A 20,970-nucleotide genomic window follows, 5' to 3' on the forward strand; every position below is an offset into this window, starting at 1 on the left:
TGGGGGCACAATCCCACAGGCCGCTTCCTGAATCCAAGCCCAGCCATACACTAATAGGTGTCATTCGTTGCCCAGGCCTGCTCTTGCACCCCTCCTATGCCTGCCACACTGAAGCTGGCCTGAGCTCCAGGTGGAGGACTGACTCCATCCAGTGATATATGTTTTTCCTGTTATAGCATCACCCACTCACAGTGGACTTCCCCCTTCCTCACAGAGGTTTCCAGCAGTATAGGTCTGTGTGATGTAGCGTGGATTTCAGTCAATGGGCGTAAAGCCAAATAACACAGACATGACTTCCTCAGGCTGAATGGAAAGAAACCCTCCATCTGTGGGGGATGCACACACATCCACACAGCCAGTCTGAGTGACCTGCATCTCTAAATAAAATAGGGAGGGAAGGAAGGAAGCACACGGATTTTGTCATGTGTGATGAGCAAAGGTATGTTACAAAGGGGCTTCCTGCCCACTCAGCAGGGTCCTAACTTGACTTGCTCAGCCGGGGTGGGGGTTCACCAGCGCATACACTGTCAAAGGCCAGATAAGACTTCTTGCAATTCCACGCACTTCTACCTGAATATCCCTCCCCTTTTGTAAGCATCTGCTGGTGTTGTCCTGCTTTCCAGCTGCTTACTGTGGCTAGGAGGCAGCAGGGATTATAGGTATGTGCCTTGGCCAAATGAAGACCCCTCCTGACTCATTTTACTGCGCTCTGCTTCCACTACAATGAAAACAAACGAAATGCCATCTTCACAACTGATGAGCACTCCTGCTTCCTGCTGTTCAGCAAAATGCTAGCATGCAGGCTTCCCTGAGCCCAGAAAGGGGACAATCACCTCTTCTCACCTCTTCATCAGTGCTTTGTTCTACATGGCAGGAAGAACCATCAGCAAGGGGTTCTGTCCCTCTATCTACAGCACTCCAAATGAAAGACTGCTCCCTGGGCTTGACTCCCAGATCTGTGTAACAGAGCAGAGAATGTCTGAAGGCCTGCATGGTGCAGTGCCCCACACTGTACAAGGCTACTGGGCACGTGTAAGCCATCCCAGGCCAAGTCCTATGCTGTTGCCCTCCTCCCTGTTCCCTACCCTATGGATGGCTGCGGGCAGCTTCTCCCATGTGCTTCCTTTGTCCCTAAATGACCCATCAGTTCTCCTATGGGTCAGAACTTTACGTGAAAGATGTCCTCGTACCCACTTCACAATGAAAATACCAAGCTCTAAATGTTAAAAAAAATTTTTTTAAGGGGAGGGCACCTGGATGGCTCAGTCTGTCAAGCATCAGACTTCGGCTCAGGTCATGATTTCATGGTTTGTGAGTTTGAGCCCGGTTTGGGCTCTGTGCTGACAGCTCAGAGCCTGGAGCCTGCTTCAGATTCTGTGTCTCCCTCTCTCTCTACCCCTCCCCACTCACACTCTGTCTCCCTCTCTCTCTCAAAAATAAATAAACATTAAAAAAAAACACAAAAAAACCACCGAGCTCAACTGCAAGAGCACGGAGCTGAGGCTAAGCCCAGATACGCAGGTTCGGAGGCTGGCACTCTTCCACCACAGTCCCTACCAGGCCCCTGAGCCAATGAAAGCTGGCACCATCTGCTCTGCCTGGGTTGCTCTCTGTTCCCAGAGGACATGGACCTGGAACCAGTGCCTCCTGGGGGCACCTGGGCCCAGGGCTCTGCCCTCAGAGGCAGAGCAATAATGACCCACACAAGGCTCCATGGGGCAGTGTGAAGAATGAAGGAACTTCCCTGAAAGTGCCTTCTGAACTTCACAGCATCAGACACATGTGAGTGGTGACAGCAGGATACCCACTCCTTCCCTCCCAGGAGCCCACAGAAGCTCTTCTGGTTCTGACTCCCCCAGAAAACACAGGGGAGTTTATCTTTCCAGCTTCCCAGAGAAGCACAAGGCTCTGTGCTGCCCACTCTCTCCTCAGAGCCTGTGCGAGGAGGATCAGAGCTGCCTGCGGCACTGGCCCCTCGGGTGGGTGTGCCTATTCCTGCACCCTTCCACTGTGACAGCCTGGCTGCGGCTGCCTCAGAGTTCTGTCTCATGACCTGCCATCCCGGGGTGTGTGGGATGGCTTACCCACCAGCTGCCCTGCCCATTACTAGATCCCACCTGGTCCCACAGCATACTGACCCTTCACCTGGGTCCCTCAATGGGGCCCACTCAGCCCCCTGACCAAGGTCACATACCCCCTCATTCTCCACACCTGGCATCCCAGCCAAGGGTCAGCAGAGACTGTGCACCAGCCCTGGAGTTCAGGCGACAGTTTGCATGGTTTTTCCACCAGGGACAAGGCTAAGTGACAGGGTTGTCAAGCCTAGTTAGTGCACTGCAAGTTTATAAATAACCACCAGGAAAGCCGCAGGAATGCATTTACTACCAAGATGTGCTAAGAATTTAGAAAATGAAAAGACTCTAAAGAACCCCTCTGCTTTAGGCTGAGGTCAACATTGCAAGCATCTCTCTACCAAAAAAACATTCAGGGTGCCACTTGCGAAGGATCTCTCTGGCTGGGGTAGGTGCAGGAGAGAATATAAGCAGAGAAAGCTCTCAAGGCATCCAAGAACACAGGTGCCTCAGCCTGGGTCCCTGCTCCTCTTGGTATATCACATACAGGGCTCAGGCAGTGCCCACTGCCCTCCGTCCCTCAGCCTGACGCTGCCCAAATACTAGAAGCACACAGAGCCAGGCATGTAGCCCTAACACAGACATCAAGGGAGGCCCCATTTTCATACATAGCCCCTTCGACAGTCATCTATTTGAACCCTCCATGTAACAAAAGTGAAATGAACAAAATCAAAGAAAAAAATTCTTCTGTAGGCAGAAAGAGCAAGTATAGAAATCATTCTATTTTAATTTAGCTCATATTCTCCTCCCTGCCACCAACTTCTCCCACATAAAGTGCCTCTGAAACATGGTAACTCCAGGGCATTGTGAGAAAAAGTGCTCTGTGAACACTCTCTTAGGATATCGTAGCTTGGCCAATGTATCACTGTGTCACACTGCACAGGGGAATCATAACAGAGAACCCACAGGAACCCCAGCCTGCCTTCTTTGTGGGTTTTTAAGACTCCCCGCAACACAAACACAGCTCTGAGTGGTGGTCCCAGAGGGTGTCAGAGCCAGGCCTCTGTCTGCAGGCTCTGAACCAGCCACAACATTATCTCAGGGCCCAAGAGCCTCCTCTGTCAGACCCCAGAGGCTATAGAAGCACAAACACACTATTTGAGAATTGAGCCTTATGAATCCCCTGACCCAGCTTTTGTGATTTAGCTTGAACTGCATGGGTAGGTCGCGTCTATCATTTACGATCTGAGAGCAGGTGTGTATCAAAAATCTCATGATGAAGTCACATGAAAACCAGATCCCCTGCTAGCCCAAAGCTGTCTCTCCCTTCTGAAAGCTGCCTTTACCCGAAGGTGGATGCAGAGCCATCCTCCCCTGGCCACCCAGGTAGAAGGGCATGGTGAGCATGGGATGGACAGAATCAGGGAAAGCAGTGGCCTAAAAGACAGTCTCTCTGCAATTTGTTCTTAAAGGCAAAACCCCAACCACAGGATATGGTGGTTGAATAGCACAGCCAATTAGCTCTATGAGAGCAGCTCCCCACAGGCAGTCAGAGCTCAGAAGATGCCTTCACCAACCCCCAGCCCAGTCTAGGCTGCCAAGCCTGGTCATGTGCCTGCTCTGACCTGGGAGTACCCATACTAAGAGTAGCAAACATAAGAACAGCTTGCTGGTTTAAATCACTGTGTACAGTCTTGCATTTGGACAAACAAGGACCTTCTGACAGCCACAGCTCAGCCACCACAGCTTAGCCAGAGTAAGGCTCCCAGAGGCAGGAGGCAACCAGCTGCATCAGAACAGGATCACATGTGGTGGTCTGCTCCACATCCCAACACAGGAAACTAGGCTACAGGAATTGCCATGACTGCAGAGACAGCTAGTCACCTGTGCTGGACAGGACTACCAGTGAGGACTGGAGTCGTGACACCATGCCTGCGTCCCTCAGCAGCACACGGTTCTCGCCAGCTCATAGAGTCAGCCTGGCCTTGACAGCAGTGAGCTGAGGGCAGGAGGAAGCTTCCCCAATACCCAGAAGGAATAGAAAGCCTTCAGGCTCTCAGTTTCCAGAGACCCTCACTGAAACCTTGGTTCACTAGATTTAGCAGTCCTCTTGACTTGTCAGCTTCTTGCTCTTGAAAATTTGAGCACAATCTCCTCTGGTTGTCATACTGACCTGCCCAAATAATATCCCTTCAGTAAACATTCATTTCACCCCCTGCAAAGGATGCCTGGAAGTCTTGGCACTATGTATTTGTTTCTAGGGGTCATTAAGGTAAATTTATCCTTATATAAGTATAGGTTGACGGCTAAAGTCTTACTAGCCAGCAGCTCCTTGGTGTTTCTAACAGTTGAGCCAAATCAGCACCAGGGTCTTTCCCTTTCCCTCAATCTGAAAGTCTTTATAAGAAGCCTGTTTCCAAAGGGCAAGCAGATTCCTGGGGTCCAGGGACAGCAAGGCTGCTTGAGCCACAAAAGAGAAAGTACTCACATGTATGTGTGTGTGCACAAGCATGATGCCAACCAAAGGGGGAAAAGTCTCCCAAAATGGTTGGCACAAAAGCCAAGGTGATGGGCTTCACATTGGGCCTGGGGACAGCCCTGACCCTGGTTTCAGGATGCAGCATGCCGTTGTTTATGGGGACTCATCTGGGAAAAGGAGTTTCCAATACAATCTCCACCTGAACTTCGTCTCTGTCTCCTTTACATAAAACATATTCTTAGTCTGGGTTTCTGCACTTGGGTTACTTGCTTTTTTGGGAAACTGAGATAGGGGAAGCTCTAGCTGTGTAATTCAGGAAATGGATAACATGCCAGAAACTTTACAGAGTACACACCATGCATGGAGAACGAGAGAGAACTTTCTTTAGGAAGCTAGTGGCAGGCAGAACCATCCTGGCCCCAGACAACTCAAGGAAGAAAGTAACACTAGCTTTGCTCCCCTCAGGCCACCCCTCCCCGACTGCCCCCAGCAAACCACCTCCAGCCCAGACATAGGCTGGTCCTGCCCCCTCCCTGTGGGCACTGCACAGACACAGGGCAGCTGCCCTTACAGGGAGGCCTCAAGGCTGCTTCCTTTCTTTCTTCTTGTGAAGCCCACAGAGTTGAAAAGCAGACAGTTGATTTATTATTTCCTTGTCACATGATGGACTGAATGGCTTGATTTAGCCTCTCCAAAAAGGACTTATCTTTGTGCCCACGTGGCACAAAAAAAAAAAAAAAAAAAAAAAAAACAACTCCTGGCCCAATGGGCATTTTCCCAGGATGTGAACAGAGACTTTGGAGTGGACAAGAGGGATTCTGATGGTGTTGAGGCTGCCACTAAGTGGATGGGCACATTCCGAAAGGACTCAGGTGCAGTGGAGGTCAAGCTGGGCAGTGTGAAGGGAAGAGGTAGTTTAAAGCCTTGCCACCGAGAAGAGCTGCTGGTTCCCTACAAGGCTCCATCCATCTCCCTTCATGAATACGCATAAAAATACGGTCAGTGGATGGCAGCTGGTCTCTGGGGCAATGGGACACAAGAGATGCCACTGTCTGTCTTCCGGCACCTAAGGTACCTTGAAATAAAATCCTCCTTTGCTGTTTTCTCTAGTGGTTCACTCATCAACAGCTTGAAGTTTTCCCTTTCACTGAATAAAGCTTAACTCCATCCAGAGAAAATGAGAAAAAGAAAAAACTATTTAGGAGATAAAATTTAGGCCGTCAAGACTAAGAAGAAAAGTAACAATAAAAACCAAGGCACAATCCTCTAAACAAATTCTCTGGAAGCTCTCAAAGTCCCAACACACCCAGATCCAAGGGGTCCCTGGGCTACCCACACCCAGGGACCTGGCAGCGCCTGCACCGTAAAGTATCTGCGCTTCAGATACTTTCCTGTTTCACTAAGGGAGCCCTTTCCTCCATGTTTAAATAAATCATGAGCCTGAATCACTTACGTTCCTTCCAGCGATGACAGTGCTTCGTCTGCATCCCTAATGAGATTAAAATCCCATTAAATTGGCACGTCAGAATGCCTTCGGAGCTCACCTCAGGACTCCTGCAGCAGCAGCGGCCGCCTGGATTCCTGGAATTATGCTGAGCCAGCACTGGTGGGGCAATGGGCTCCACGGAACTGGCAGTGTCTTCACAGTGTGGTGTCAACCTACTTTTTCTCTCATTCTCAGCTCAGGGAACATGCACTGAGGACGCGGGTGCTCTGCAAAGGCACTGAGGCCACAGCAGCACGGGCCACACCCTCAGTCTCTCCAGAGCAGCATTTATAGGCTTGTGAGAAAGCCGGTGTGAAAAAATATGCACTCACATTTGTGATCAGGAGAGAGAGGGTGGACAGAGAGTATGTGTGTTTGTGCACAAGCACACACAGCAAAGGGTAAAGGGTATATACCATTGGTTGCAGCAAGAAAATAAAGATGTTCTCTCCCTTCCTACCACTATGCCTCGATTCACTGGCCTGGAGCAGGGATAATTAAAGAGACAAGAAGAAAAACCAATTTAGTTGGCTTATTTCTCTGAAAACCTCCGCTATTAAAAGCAGAAGCAACAGGCAGCTTGCTCCATGTTATTATGTTCATTAAATCAGTAAGGCGCACCCCAGCTGGGATTCTGGACCCAGCCACAGACAGTACTTACTGAAAGCTACTATGAGGGCCTTCTACACTTCTGATCATTCCTTTGCTTAAAACAACTCAGAAAGTTCTCTCCAACAGTTTCTAAAAGTTGACCAAATTCTTAGGTACATCTCATTTGACATCTCATATTTATAGAGGTTATGGCATGTCTGATAAGAACTGTCGAGTTTATTTTGATAGGTATTTGCTAATTTTGTATCTTCTGTGGCTGATGATTTTCTAGTTAGTTGACTAGAAATTCTAAATGTGTTCACAGCCTCACAGATATTTATACTGACTACTAACATGAAAACAACCCAGAGATTCATTGCTAATGGCAAACTTGACAAAAATTAATATGCCCAATGCCCTCTGTTCTTAGAACAGCTTTACCCAAGTTTCATTCAATAAATGAGAAGCTGTCTACTGGGATCCTGGTATGGTGACCTCACTGAGAAACACCAAAATGGAATGAACACACCATTCTTGGCCTCAACTTGCTGCCTACATTTGATAAGGTAAGAGAAACCCCACACACGAAGAAAGAACTACATGTGTGCACACACACATAATGGCACAGGCACGCCGGCCTCTCCTTTAGCCTTGTGAGGACTGTGAGCTTGCACAACTCCTCATAAAGAACCCTCCTCTCCTGCTTAGGTCACAACTCTGACTCAGGGTCAAAAGTGCCATCTAAGCTCTGATGTAAATGATACTTACAGAGCCCCACACGGATGTTCAATATCCTTCCGGAGCACTTTTCTGGATTTTGAGACCAGAATGGGGTATGTGGTGAGTGCCGCCTGGCTGGGCCTGACCACGAGAATTATGACACAGAGAGAAAATACTGCCCTGGAGAGGCAGTGCCTCCCAAATCCCAGAGGAGACCCAATCCATTCGCTGAAGCTGAATGTCCCTGAACCCCTGCCATGTACCTGGCAAAGTCCTGGAAATCTAAGCTTCCATCATAGAAGAGGCTCCATCTCACAGGAGAAGCAGCACATAAATAGACAATCACACACTGGGGGGTGGGGGGAGGGGTGCTGCTGAGACAGGGAGAAGCAAATCCCAGAAGAAAAGAGACAAAGACAATGATTATTGACCTGGCCTTCTTCTCATGGGGTCAAGGAATAGGTCATGACTTCTCTACCTGTGCCCTTACCTATTAATCAGAGTTTAAGGTGCAGTCTTGCTAAAGCCTCATTCTAGATGGAAATGGGCACTGTCACTCATGGTGTCCAGAGATTGTTAACGCGGCTACACTGAGACACACATTTTGCTACCATCACAGCAAGTTTATTGCCGTGGTGACAGTGAGACCCATAACAGCATCTGCTGGGCTCAAGCCATGGAGGGGAAGCAACAAGACTTTTTAATATTAGAAACAAGGACTAACAATTCTAGATCAGTGCACAATCAGTGCACTTCTTACAATTTGACTTCTAGGGTCCTAACATAAAGAAACTAGATCCCAAAGATTAGAGATGGGGAATTTTTGAAGTATGCCCATATTCAAGTGGAGATCAAAGAAGCCAAACTGAAGAGCTCTGGACTGACAGTGAACTATGGATGAACAAAAAAAGTTCCTTTTAAAAGGGCCGTATTGAAGATTATGATTCTGACTTTGAGGAACTATGGTGATTGGCTATAGAAGGAATCACACATAAAATTCCTTAAATAAAAATGTATTGGTTTAAAAAAAAAGATTCAGTCTTACTAAACACAGCTGTGCATTAGACCAATGCAGAGGCAAAGCTGAACAAGGCTGTGGCATTTACATACAACATGTTATTCACAGTTGCGAGTGCTTTACCCTATTCATTCATTTAACCCACCCAATGGCCCACTGAGGAAGGAACCACCCACACTGTACAGATGAGGAAAGTAAGGCACAGAGAGGGCAAGTAACTTCCCCTGGATTGTGCAGGTAGAACACTGCAGCACTGGCCCCTGGCTCTGTGCTCTATACCATTATGCTGCTATGTGTTAAAACTAGAAAACAAATCAACTGTCTCAGGTCAGAGATATGAGGTACTACAGTGAGGGTAGGGAAGGCTATAAAATGTAAGCAGAAGAAAAATTTTATTTCTTTCGTGTGTTCTGTAAAGTACCTTTGCTGGGAGGGTCAGGGAGGCAGTCATGCTGGCTTCCATTTGCCCAGGAGCATTCTTATGCAAGTCAGAAAAGGCATCCCTTTCTCAAGACAAATCTAGGATAACTGGAATGTGAACAGTTGCCCGCCCCCCCACTCCAAGTTGTGCAGTGCACAAGCTGCACAACATCATAGGGCAGATCTAGGAACTGTTAAGACAGAAATTAAACAATATAATAGTTTTAGAATGAAGAAAATGCATCATAAGAAAAAAATGCTCATATACGTATTCCCTAGTCTCTACTTCCTGAATATTTCCTTAAATTATGTATTATATATCTTTATATGTCAACCTATATAGCAACATTTGCCTCTAAATAAAAGAGAAATCATGATCTCTATTTGATCTGGTGGTTTTATAACCACCTGTTCTATGTCCTATTTTCCAAACAGTCCTTTCCAAAATGACACATATACAACTAAGTTTTATCAAAACTCTAAGCACAGCCCCAAGTGCAATCTAAACCAAGAGACTACTAAATTAAGTGAGAAAAATCAGAATATGCTGCTTTAAAATCGTGGCTGTAACATGAAAACCATGAACGTAGGCAATGTGACTATGCTGCCTATGTGACAAAATGAACAGCACTGGGAACTGTCAGCGTTGGGCAACAAGGAAAGCCCTCACCAGCCCGTTTTGGAGCAACACACACCCTCCCGAGGCCAACTCCACACAGCCAGTCCCGGGGCCCTGCTTCCTGAATATTTCCACCTCCAGCAGGAACGATTTGTGTTAGGGGGCAAAAAAAAATAATCAAAGAAGGAAATTAAGCAAGTTAAGCACATTTAAAGGCTAGAGATGTGGGCATGAATCCAAACCAATGAATTTTACTTTCTGAAATTTGTGAAGAAGAGGGTGACCAACTAGCTTCCAACTTGCCTGGTATGTTCCCAGGGTTTAGCACCCATGTCCCAGGAAATTCCTCAGGTCCAGGCAAACTGGGACAGTGAGGCATCTCTAAAGAAGATAAAACTGAAGCCTTTCAAGAAGACAAAGCACTTGTGGGGATGAGGAAATCATTTCATTCGTAAACATCAAATTCAATAAATTTGGAGAGTTTGCACTTATCTACTCCTCTGAAAAAATAAACTCTGGTTCTGTTGGACCCTGTAAAAGTTCTAGATTAAGCCCAAACAGTCTTTTTTTTGTTATAATGGTGAAATATTTATCTTGTGTTTGGGGTATCTTGCGTTTGGGGAGTATTTTTGCTTTAAATAAGCAAAACATGGGGAAGAGAACTCAAAGTCTAGAATATTTTTTAAGTTTATTTATTTTTGAGAGAGAGATCAAGCGAGCAAGGGAGGGGCAGAGAAAGAGAAAGAGAATCTCGAGCAGGCTCTCCACTGATAGCCCCGAAATGGGGCTCAAGCCATGAGATCATGTGATCATGACCTAAGCCAAAATCAAGAGTCAGACACTTGACCGACTGAGCCACCCAGGAGCCCCTCAAAGTCTAAAATCTTAATATCCATCCTTTTATACATCAATGTATTTTTTTCAAAATATTTAGAAACTTTGTACTTTTCTGAGTATATCAAATTGTCTTAAAAGATAATTTTAGGAAGAAAACCAAGTTATGTAGAGTACAATATGTATATTACTAAATACACAAGGTTAATATAGAGAATCTAAAAAGAGAATTTCAAAAAGAGTTGCACTTATTTAAGTTTATTACAAGTAACTGATTTGAGTTTTTGTCCCACCTAACCAATACTAATTTCCCCTTGGGTCTTTAATATTCCTAAAAATCCTAAATCTCCATGTAGGCAGCTTTTTAAAATAGCTGATTACTAAGTTATAACAGATACAGAAGTTAAATTACTAAGTTTTAGGAGTTTGATTCTAGTTCCTCCTTTGAGATAAATAACTTTTCTGTATTTACTTCACACTGTAATGTTTTCCAAATTTAGCCCAGAAAACATGCCATTATTATTATTTTGTTGATCTTGTTTATTAAAAGAATTTCTATTGATCCAAAATTAGCACAGATAACTATCAAAGAATTAGTATCCAGACTATATAAAGAACTCCTACCAGCAATATAAAAGACCAACATCCTAAAGAAATACAGGAAGTAGGTACTATGGTGGGTTGTGTAATAATGTCCTCCAACAGGATTCATGTCTCCCTGGATCCAGGCCCTTGGAAAATTCTCTTCCAAACTGAACTTAGCCTTGGTGGCTTGCTTTGGCCAATGAGACAGCAACACTACAATGCAAGCAGATGTTTAAAAAGTGCACAATGGCATCTGCCCCCTCTTGCTGTTTATTAGAACCTATCATTCACCGCATGAAAAGCCCAACTCAGCCTTCTGCAGGATAAGAAACCACATGGAGAGTCCCCAGACATTCCTGCTATGCTGGTAATCTCAACCAACACACGGGATTGTTGGCTAAATGAAATGGATGTTATTTTAAGGTTCTACATTCTGGGGGTGTTTGTTATGCAGTAAATGCTAACTAATATGGGAAGACATATACAAAAGATGTTCATTCTCACTGATCATCAGGAAAATGCACACACTGAAATACCGTTTCATACCCACTAGACTGGCAAAAATTAGTAACCTGAGAATACCAAGTGTTGTTGAAAACATGGAACACCAGTAACTGTCACCTCTCGCTTCTGGGAACATAAACTGGCACAATCTTCTTGACAAAAAATTATTTGGTATTATCTATCATTGATAAAAATGCATGGACTCTATAGCCTAGCAATTCTGCTACTAGGGATATTTCTACAGAAATCCTTGCATGTGTGCATTAGGAGGTAAATATAAGTATGCTTATGTCAGTACTGGCCATAATGGCACCCAACAACTCAAATGCTATCAATGGTAGAATGGGTGCATGAATTGTATTCTTCATACAATGGAATTATATGTAGCAGTGAATAGGAATAATCTATGGCAACATATATCTAAACCACAGTGCTTAAAAGTAGTCACAAAATAGGTACCGTATGAATCCATATGTACAAAATTAACCAATAGGTAAAATTAAACTATACCTAGTTGAGGGATGGATGCAAACACACATTGTCATTAACACCATTTAGGACAGTGGTTACCTCTGGGGCAGAAGGGGCAAAATGAGACCTCTGGGTTGTATGATACTCCACTTGGTTCTGATTGCTGAGTACATGAGTGTTCATTTTAGTATCATCTGAGAAGTTGTGCACATGTTTTTTCATTTATCATAAAATATCTTTATTTTGCCTTCATTTTTGACACATATGATATATGACATATAGATATAAACCATCCATCAGGTGATTTGGTGGTTTCTGATACAGTCACAGATATGCGTCACCATCACCACAGGCAATTTTAGAACATTTTTCATCATCTCAAAAAGAATCCCTATACCCTGTAACTTCCCAACCCTCATCCCAAGCCCTAAGAAACCAGTAGTTTACTTTCTGTCCCTAATCTAGATACTTCACACAAACAGGATAATATAATATAGTCTTCTGCAACTGGTTTCTTTTCACTTAGCATAATGTTTAGATGTTCTTTTGTTCCATGCTATATTTCACAATTAAAAACATTTTCAATACCTACAAGGAATAATGAAAAGCTCAGTTTGCTAATATGAAAAATAAGAGCACACCAAGAAGGGCAGCTTGGAGGAAGCACTGTCTGAACAGCCAGTCTGTCAGAATGGATGTGCCAGCACACTCGTGCACAAGTTTACAAAGGGAAGAGGGTGCCGGGCACACCTGGACCAGGACTGGCAACCCTGAAGCATGACTATCCTGCACCTGTCTAATCGGGAAGAGGCTGGTTCTGCACAGAACCATTCCTAACACTGACACCCCCAGAAGTGTCCCTGTGGGAAGGGACAGGGCGGTGACATGGTGGGTGGTAAGCTGCAGAGGTCATCTGGGAGCTCAGTCTGCCCTGCAAGGTCACTGGTGTTACCTAGCAAGTACACTTATTTGGAGACTAATGGAGGGTATGGGGAGGGGGCTGTGGAGCTTCTGTGGGAGAGAGCTTCTGAAGCTCTCCAAAGCCATCCTTAGCACACCATTGGCTACTGGAATTGAAAGGAACAACCTCCACACTTAAACCTGGGTGCACAGGTTTGTGGGTGTGACCTCATTCTGATCTCTGTTTCACTGCTCACTCAGCCTCTGCAAACCCAAATTTAAGTCTATGCCTCTGGAAAATATCCATACACTCATATTTGAAACCCCCATCACTAAATATAAGAAAATGAAAAATTAAAGCAGTACTACTGTTGAATGCAGTTGTGATTCCAGGTAATGTGTCACATTATCTTAAACAGTGGGAAGTCTAACTAGAAAGAAGTTAACCAACTCCCTGTAATGCAGGTCCTCCTCTTCCACTGAGCACCCTTCCTCACTCACAGTCTTGTGGCAGTGTTCCCCTGGAGCCAGAAGTCAGGGAGGATTGGGACATCCACCTGACACCAATGTCCTCTCCCTCAAGCACTTGTCACACACATTCATCACATGGAACAGGCCTCCCAGCACTGCTCATCACCACAATGCAAAGTTGAAGACCAGAGCCCAGGGTGAATGTTCACAGCTCACCCCAGAACACCCCAGAGGCGATTCCAGGTTTATATATCACCTCCACTCTCACATCCTCACTGCCTCCCTGGTCATCTATGTGAAAGCATCCAGCTTTAAGACAAGTCAAAGTAATGCCACCTGTCACGTTATGCTGTACAATGTCAGGTGAGACCCTTGCAGGCTGATGGGGAAGGAAGAGAGGAGGGCACCATGGATGTGGGACATCTATACATACCATCCACCCAACCAGCCATGTTATTCTTTGGTCTACTCCCCCTCACAACCACCTTGCAAAGTAGGCACCATCTCACTTTTCAGATGAGGAAACAGAAGCTCAAAGAAGTAAAGTAGCTGGCTCGGTGTTATCCCAGCCTGAGGTAGAAAATGGATTTGAACATAGGTGTCCTGATTTCAAAACTGCCTCAACACACTTTTGGTGAAGAAGCCACTTTGTGAATCAGCAACTTACATTACAGGAAGATATTTTTTGTTCCTTCAAAAGATTTCCTGAGCCCAGTAAGTAATGCCCAGTATTATGTTAGGTGTTCTAGATTCCAAGTCCAAGACTCTTCAACCTCAGGGAGTTTACAAACTCCATAAAAGATGTTAAGGGTCCCTTGAGGCAATTTCAGCTGGAAAATCTGAAGTCCAAGGAAATACAGCAAAAACAATGATTTATGATGAATTTCCTGAGTTGTAATTATTAGGATATTTACTGCAGCCAACTTCTTAAGAAAATCTTAATGATTCTGGTCTCAGTTCAAGGGATAAAAAGCAAACATGAAAAAAGAAAAAACATGAAGATAATTTATAGATACTCTTAAATTTGTCTTCTTCAAAGCCCAATTCACTATAATAACAAGTCAGGTTAGAAGTGTGGCTTGTCCAAAGAAAATAAAAATTAATTTACTTTTAATTTCCAGTTGACATTTGGAAAGGAAAATGACCAATTCACATAGGAAGGACTGTGTACAAGTTACCTAGTCAGACTCTCAGGGTCTGCACATCCAGACTTAAATAACCACAAGGAAACAAAAATTACATCTGAGCACCCAGAGGGGAGTCAAGTGATGGTGGAGGCCAATGCTGGCCATCTGTTGAGGACAGAAAAAAGTGACTACAGGCATGGGCCTCACTCTGACCATGGCTCTGCTCCCATCTTTAAATCTGAAAACCTCAGAGTAGCAACCAGCTGACCCTCAGAGAGACAGGGTGTGTGGTGCTATAGGAGCATGGAGACCATGAAGTATACAGACGTGCCTGGGCAATGGGAGCTTTCTGCAAGAGGCACCAGAGACCCTCCTTCTGCTCTGCTGACAGCTGGGCAGAGGAGTCCCCTGGCAGTGGGTCCCCCCAGAAGAAGGCTGCCCAGAACAATATGACTGAACATTTCCAGGGGATGCTGTATAACATCAAGAAGAGCAAGAATTCTTCTCACCTCCTTAGTGACACCAGGCACCAAGGGCAAGCCCAAGTCCAACTGCTTCAACTGTCACACCATACAGAATGAGACCCCACTGGTGACAGGCCACAGTGTGAAAGATGTGTGAGACCTCACCTGGCTTCGGCAAAGAGGGCTGTTCTCAGCACCAGCATCAACCCCCCTCCCCCAGGATGCCAGTAACAGGGAGGGACTTGTCCAGGGCTACAGGCTGATTCAAGGGCCCGGACATCAGGGCTTTTTGCACATCTTTGACTTCAGGTTCTTGAGGCTGTGATTTCTAGGGCTACAGATAATACCATTCCCAGATTTCCTCCCTGAATCTTCCTAACAGAAATTCTGATAAGATCTTCTCTTATACCTGGCATTTTGGGGTTTCCCCTCATTCTGCCAGTTTATTCCCAGAGGAATTAGTAGGTAGAACAGCTCTCATCTTAAAAATATAGTTCCACACAGCTTAGGGCCCTATAAATTTAATCTGCAATCTCACATTTGGCATTTGTTTTGGGGTATTTCCAACACATCAGGAACACAGAATTGCATTCATAGATGGAAACTAGTACCAATGGCTTTGCCTAAAGACTTAATATAGTATTTATTTTCTTAATACTACCAGAGGTTTATATATTATGACAAATCAGCTGTATGCCACTTTGCTGGGCTGTTCCTAAATGCAAAATGTGCACATTTTCCTGAGAAAGCTTTTGCATAATCCTCTGTTGTGATTCATGTGCGCTTCCTAAATGTTTTATGCCCCCCTTTACATTTTATCTCTAGCTCAGATTAGAATCTATCGTTTTGCAGTCCATAAATAGTATATCCTTCAAACAGTACAAGGAAAACAGAAAAATAGCTAAAGAGGATTCACCCAATTTTCAGTTAAAGGAAACTATTGTTTCCATTAGAATTAAAGGCAGCCTAGGACCAACAGAATAGAAAATAACCACTCTACAATTATCCATTGCAGTGTTTAATGATCATTGCTGGAAATGGAAGCTTTTGCATATGAACAAATGAGGTGGGCAAGGGGCAAACAGAAATACCAACCACCCATGGCTGTTATGCTGTGTAGGTATTTGGTACCAATTTGACTGCAGTTCCAATCCTTTACTCACTTGCTCACTCATCCATCGCTCACTCACTCAATCACCCAGTCACTCACTCACCCATTCACTCATTCACTCATCCACTCACTCACTCACTCACTCACTCAGTCACTCACTCACCCATTCACACACTCATCCATCCACTCACTCACTTGGTCACTTATGTATTCAATCACTCATGATTTACTCACTCATCCATTCACTCATTCACTCACTCGCTAACTCATTTATTCACAGATCCATTCACTCATCCATTCAACATTTCTCAAATGCCTCATAGGTTCATTGAACTGTGACAAGGCTAAGTTTCATAGGCAAGATGAAGATGGAAAATAAACAGTCATTGCCCCCAAGTGATCTATAGCTAATAAGGAGCCAGGCACACATGGCTAAAACACAATGAACAACAACAACAAAAAGTCACATGAAAAGTTACAAACAAGGTGCTATGGGAATACAGAAGGGCAATTAATTCTAACCAGTTCACTGTTGGAATCTGAAGTCAGTTTAATGGAAGAGATGGCATTTAAATTAGCTCCTTACAATTATGATTTTTATCTGAAAAGTGGGACAACAGGAAGGATGTAGCAAGCTCATCACACATTCTAGCTCCTCAATTCAGTTCCTGTGGGCTTCCACCTTCTCCTTTCCACTGGGACCATCCTTATGAAACTGCAACATGCAGTGACCACTCTTTGTGTCTTCATCTCATTCTTTCACATGTGACCACTCTTCCCTTCCCAGCCACATTCCTCTCCTGACTGGGGTGAGTCTACCTCCTCCTGGCTTTTCTCTTGATCCAGTGGCTGTTTCCTGAATGCCCTCCCACATCAACATGTTGAAGTGTAACAAATTCTGCCTGTATTTGTACCATTCTCTCTAATGACTCTCTAGCCCGTGGCTTTAAATACTGTCTCTGTGAAAGATGATAAGTTATAGCACAAAGAGGTGTGAGGCTGAGAGTGAGAAAAGGGGTCCTTTAACGATGATGGAACAATAGGTGTAGATCAGGAGTGTCCTAGGAAAACAGGAACACGTTATCGCTCTTTCTAAATGCCATTGATTGACTCCAACAATCTGTCTTTAGCTTGTATAACCCACTGACTACTTGACATCTCTCTTTTGATGCCTAACAGGTACCTTCAATTTCACAGGTTCCAATTAGAAATCTTTATACTCCCTTTGGATATTTGGCAGTCTTTGCAACTTTGGTAAATAATATTAATACTCATCCAGTTGCTGAAGCCAAAACTCTAGGAATTATCCTTGATTCACCTCCCCTCATGCCAAATATCCAATGCATCAAGACCTGTTGATCATTCTTCCAAACAAACCCTATGTATGTCCTTTTATTTTCATGTCTACTACGACAACCTAGTCTAAATCATTATCATTTCTTGCCTGTGATACTGTAATCACCTATACCTGGTCATCTGCCTCCCAACTTGGCTTCCTCAATCTTTTCCCTTAGCAGCAGCCAGCAAGATCTTTCTAAAGCAAACCAGATCGCACATTGTTGTGATTAAAGCCTTTCCATGACTTCCCAGTGCACTGAGAACATGATCCAAACTCCTTCCCTGGACTGTACAACCATTCAGACTTCTGTGTGGTTTCTGAAAATGCCAAGGTCATCCCTACCTTAGCATCCTGGCACCAGGTGTCCCTACTCCACAATCTTTGATCTTTGCCTAGCTGGCTCCTTGTCATCACTCAGATTTTCAGACATTGGCTGAGACTGAATCCCTTCAAGGATGTTCCCCAGCACCAAACATGCAAGTCATCATTTTGTCATTCTCCACTCTCCTTTCCTATAGTATTAACTATCTGCATGTCGTCTGTCCCACATCTAGTTTTTTTTTCCCCTACAATTCAAATATAATTAACAATGTTATATTAGCTTAAGGCATACAATATAGTGATTCCACAATTCTGTGTATCACTCAGTACTCACCAAGATAAGTGTACCCTTAATCCCCTTCACCTATTTAACCCATTCCCCCCACCTCTCCTCTGGTAACCACCAGTTTGTTCTCTATAGTTAAGAGTCTGTTTTTGGTTTGTGTCTTTTTTGATTTATTCCTTTGTTTCTTAAATTTCACATGTGAGTGAAATCATATGGTATTTGCCTTTGACTGACTTATTTCACTTAGCATTATACCTTCTAGATCCATCCGTGTTGTTGCAAATAGCAAGATTTCATTATTTTTCATGACTAAATAGCATCCCTGTGTATGTGTGTGTGTGTGTGTGTGTGTGTGTGTGTGTGTGTGTGCTTATATATCACATCTTCTTTATCCATTCATCCATATATGGATACTTGAGTTGCTTCCATATCTTGGCTATTGTAAATAATGTTGCAGTATACATGGGAGTGTATATATCCTTTCAAACTAGTGTTTGCATTTTCTTTGGATAGAATTACTTCTAATTCTATTCTAATTTTTTAGGAAAACTTCACGCTATTTTCCACAGTGGCTTCACCAATTTGCATTCCTACCACAAGGGCTTCTTTTTCTACAAATCCTTAACAACAGTTATGATTTCTTGTTTTTTTTTTATTTTAACCATTCTGATAGGTGTAAAGGGATATCTCACTGAGTTTTTAATTTGCATTTCCCTGATGATTAGTGATGTTGAGCATCTTTTCATGTGTCTGTTGACCATCTGTATGTCTTCTTCAGAAAAATGTCGATTCAGGTCCTCTGTCATTTTTTTTAATTGGATTATTTTGGGGGGGTGTTGGTGTTCAGTTGTGAAAGTTCTTTACATATTTTGGATATTAACCCTTTAACAGATATATCATTTGAAAATATCTTATCCCATTCAGTAGGCTGCCTTTTTGTTTTCTTGATGATTTCCTTCACCATGAAGAATCCCAAAATTTGTAAGATCCTGAACAGCCAATGCAATCTTGAGAAAGAAGAGCAAAGCTGAAAGTATCAGAGTCCCAGATTTCAAGATACACTACAAAGCTATAGTACTCAAAACAGTATGGTACTGGCACAAAAATACACCCTGAGCTGAATGAAACAGAATAGAGAGCCCAGAAATAAACCCATGCTTTTGTGGTCAATTAATCTATGACAAAGGAGGAAAGACTATACAATTGGGTGAAAAGATAGTCTCTTCAACAGATGATGCTGGTAAAATATGACAGCTACATGCAAAAAATGAAACTACACCACTTCTTACACCACACACAAAAATAAACTCAAAAAGGATAAAAGACCTCAATGTGAGACCGAAAGCCATAAAAATCCTAGAAGACCATGCAGGCAGTAATCACTCTGACATCAGCTGTAGACATATTTTCCTAGAAAAAAAGGAAAAATTAAACTACTGGGATAAACCAAAATAAAAAGCTTCACCACATCTGGGTTATTTTTTATTAATGTTTCATGTTTGTCGACCTCCCCCACTGGAATATAAACCTTGTGAGAATAGGGACATTTTCTTTGTGATGCATGGAGTAACAACAGCATCCAGCAGGCCCTTTGTACTTGCTGGTAACTGGGTGAATGGAAAGGGACAGAGCACAAGATAGCTCATAGGTTCCAAGTGTACCACAAGAGCCATGAGGAGCCATGATGGGCACATGATTCTGGCTCTACCCACACCCTGCCAGCTTTTGAGGGTGGCCTTGGGCCTCTGGGCTGGCAGTCCCTAACTAGCACTGGTGCCCATGCATCCCCAAGAAGCTTCCATCAGCCCTCACTAGACACCTGTAGGAGGTGATAACCTTCTTCCAAATACTCTTCCTGAAATACAATGTCTTACCTCTTCTCTCATGGTTATAGCTTGGCTCTGACTGGGTAACTAGACCATCATCACACAGGTATACAAACAGTCCACATTTTCCTTGTAATAAATCATGACTCTCTGAACCCAGTTTCTATAGCAGGACCATATACTGAGAATCACAGAACCATGTCATAAAAGTCTGACCCAGCCTCACACAGGGACAGGATTCCCTTTCGCTGTAATTCCTGATTTCCTAATGCTGTCCTGTAAAATTTTCTGATGCCTGTTCCCTCTCTGAGACCAGACAATGTGAAGCAGAGACAAAGCCACTACTGACCTCTATGAGCCACAGAGTCAGAGCCACAATAAGTACACTGCATCCCTGTCTGAGGGCAACAATGATGAAAGAAGATGAGCCCCCAGGTTTGGTCTCAATGACTGAGCAACAGAGTAGGGAATAAGGGCTTGAGAAACATGTCCTGACTGCATGCCCAAGCTGGCCACTGATGTGGATTATACCAGTTTCTTCTTCATTATAAGGGAGGCACAACCCCAGCGGGTGAAGTCAAGACAGGAGGTTGATTTGGGTTGATCAAATTCTCAGCTAGACCAGCACCAAGACAAGGTGGCTGGTGCAAAAACAGACTTCCTCACTTGGAGTTATTTTCACTCACTGCTGTTTTCCCAGTGCCTAGTACTGGGGATCTGTAGGTCTAGTGGTGTTGCTGGTATCCAAGAGTCAGGACCCCAGAAACTTATACACACCATGCACGTGATTCCCCAAAGTACAGCAAGACACCAGATAGAAGAGGGGTTCCCAGCCTTGCTTCCAGCAGACTCACTGGGGGACTTAAAGACCCCTCAAATCCAGCTTCCACCAAACCAAAGACACCAAAATCACTGGGATGGAACTCAGGCCTGGGATTTCTGAAGCTCTCTCAGGTAAATTCAATGTTCTGCCAAGGTTGAGAAGTCTGGGAGAAAGGGATATACAAGACAGGACAGCAACACAGAGGAAACAGGAACTGATTCTGCCTAGAACAGATTATGACCAGAGGGAATGGAGGAAAGAGAATTGATGTTAAAAGGAAAGAGACTAATGAACACTGGTGTTCAGACCCAAGCAGAATATAAAAACATCTGACAAGACTAGAGATACACACACACACACAGATAAAAGAAAGCTGGAAGATACCAAAGCCTAAGGTGAGTATCAGAGGATGGGGCAGAGTACTGATAAATACTACAGACAGAGAGTGTGGCCACATGGGCCACAGATGTGATGAAACAAGATGGGTAAAAACCTGAGCTCTG

The 20,970-nt window shown here is 44.1% G+C and overlaps 1 protein-coding gene and 1 non-coding gene across 2 annotated transcripts in view; one reads left to right on the forward strand and one right to left on the reverse strand.

The window, feature by feature from the left end:
- The window catches only part of SH3RF3 (SH3 domain containing ring finger 3), a 375,407-nt gene that overhangs the window by 253,157 nt on the left and 101,280 nt on the right, over window positions 1–20,970 (reverse strand). The window lies entirely within an intron of this gene.
- Window positions 7,873–8,007, forward strand: LOC128773573 (small nucleolar RNA SNORA1). Its single transcript, XR_008417936.1, has one exon. It is a non-coding gene; the product is annotated as a small nucleolar RNA SNORA1 (small nucleolar RNA).

Source organism: Panthera pardus, unplaced genomic scaffold, assembly GCF_024362965.1.
Source record: "Panthera pardus isolate Hobbes unplaced genomic scaffold, ASM2436296v1 HiC_scaffold_25, whole genome shotgun sequence".
In the NCBI taxonomy this organism is placed as follows: Eukaryota; Metazoa; Chordata; class Mammalia; order Carnivora; family Felidae; genus Panthera; species Panthera pardus.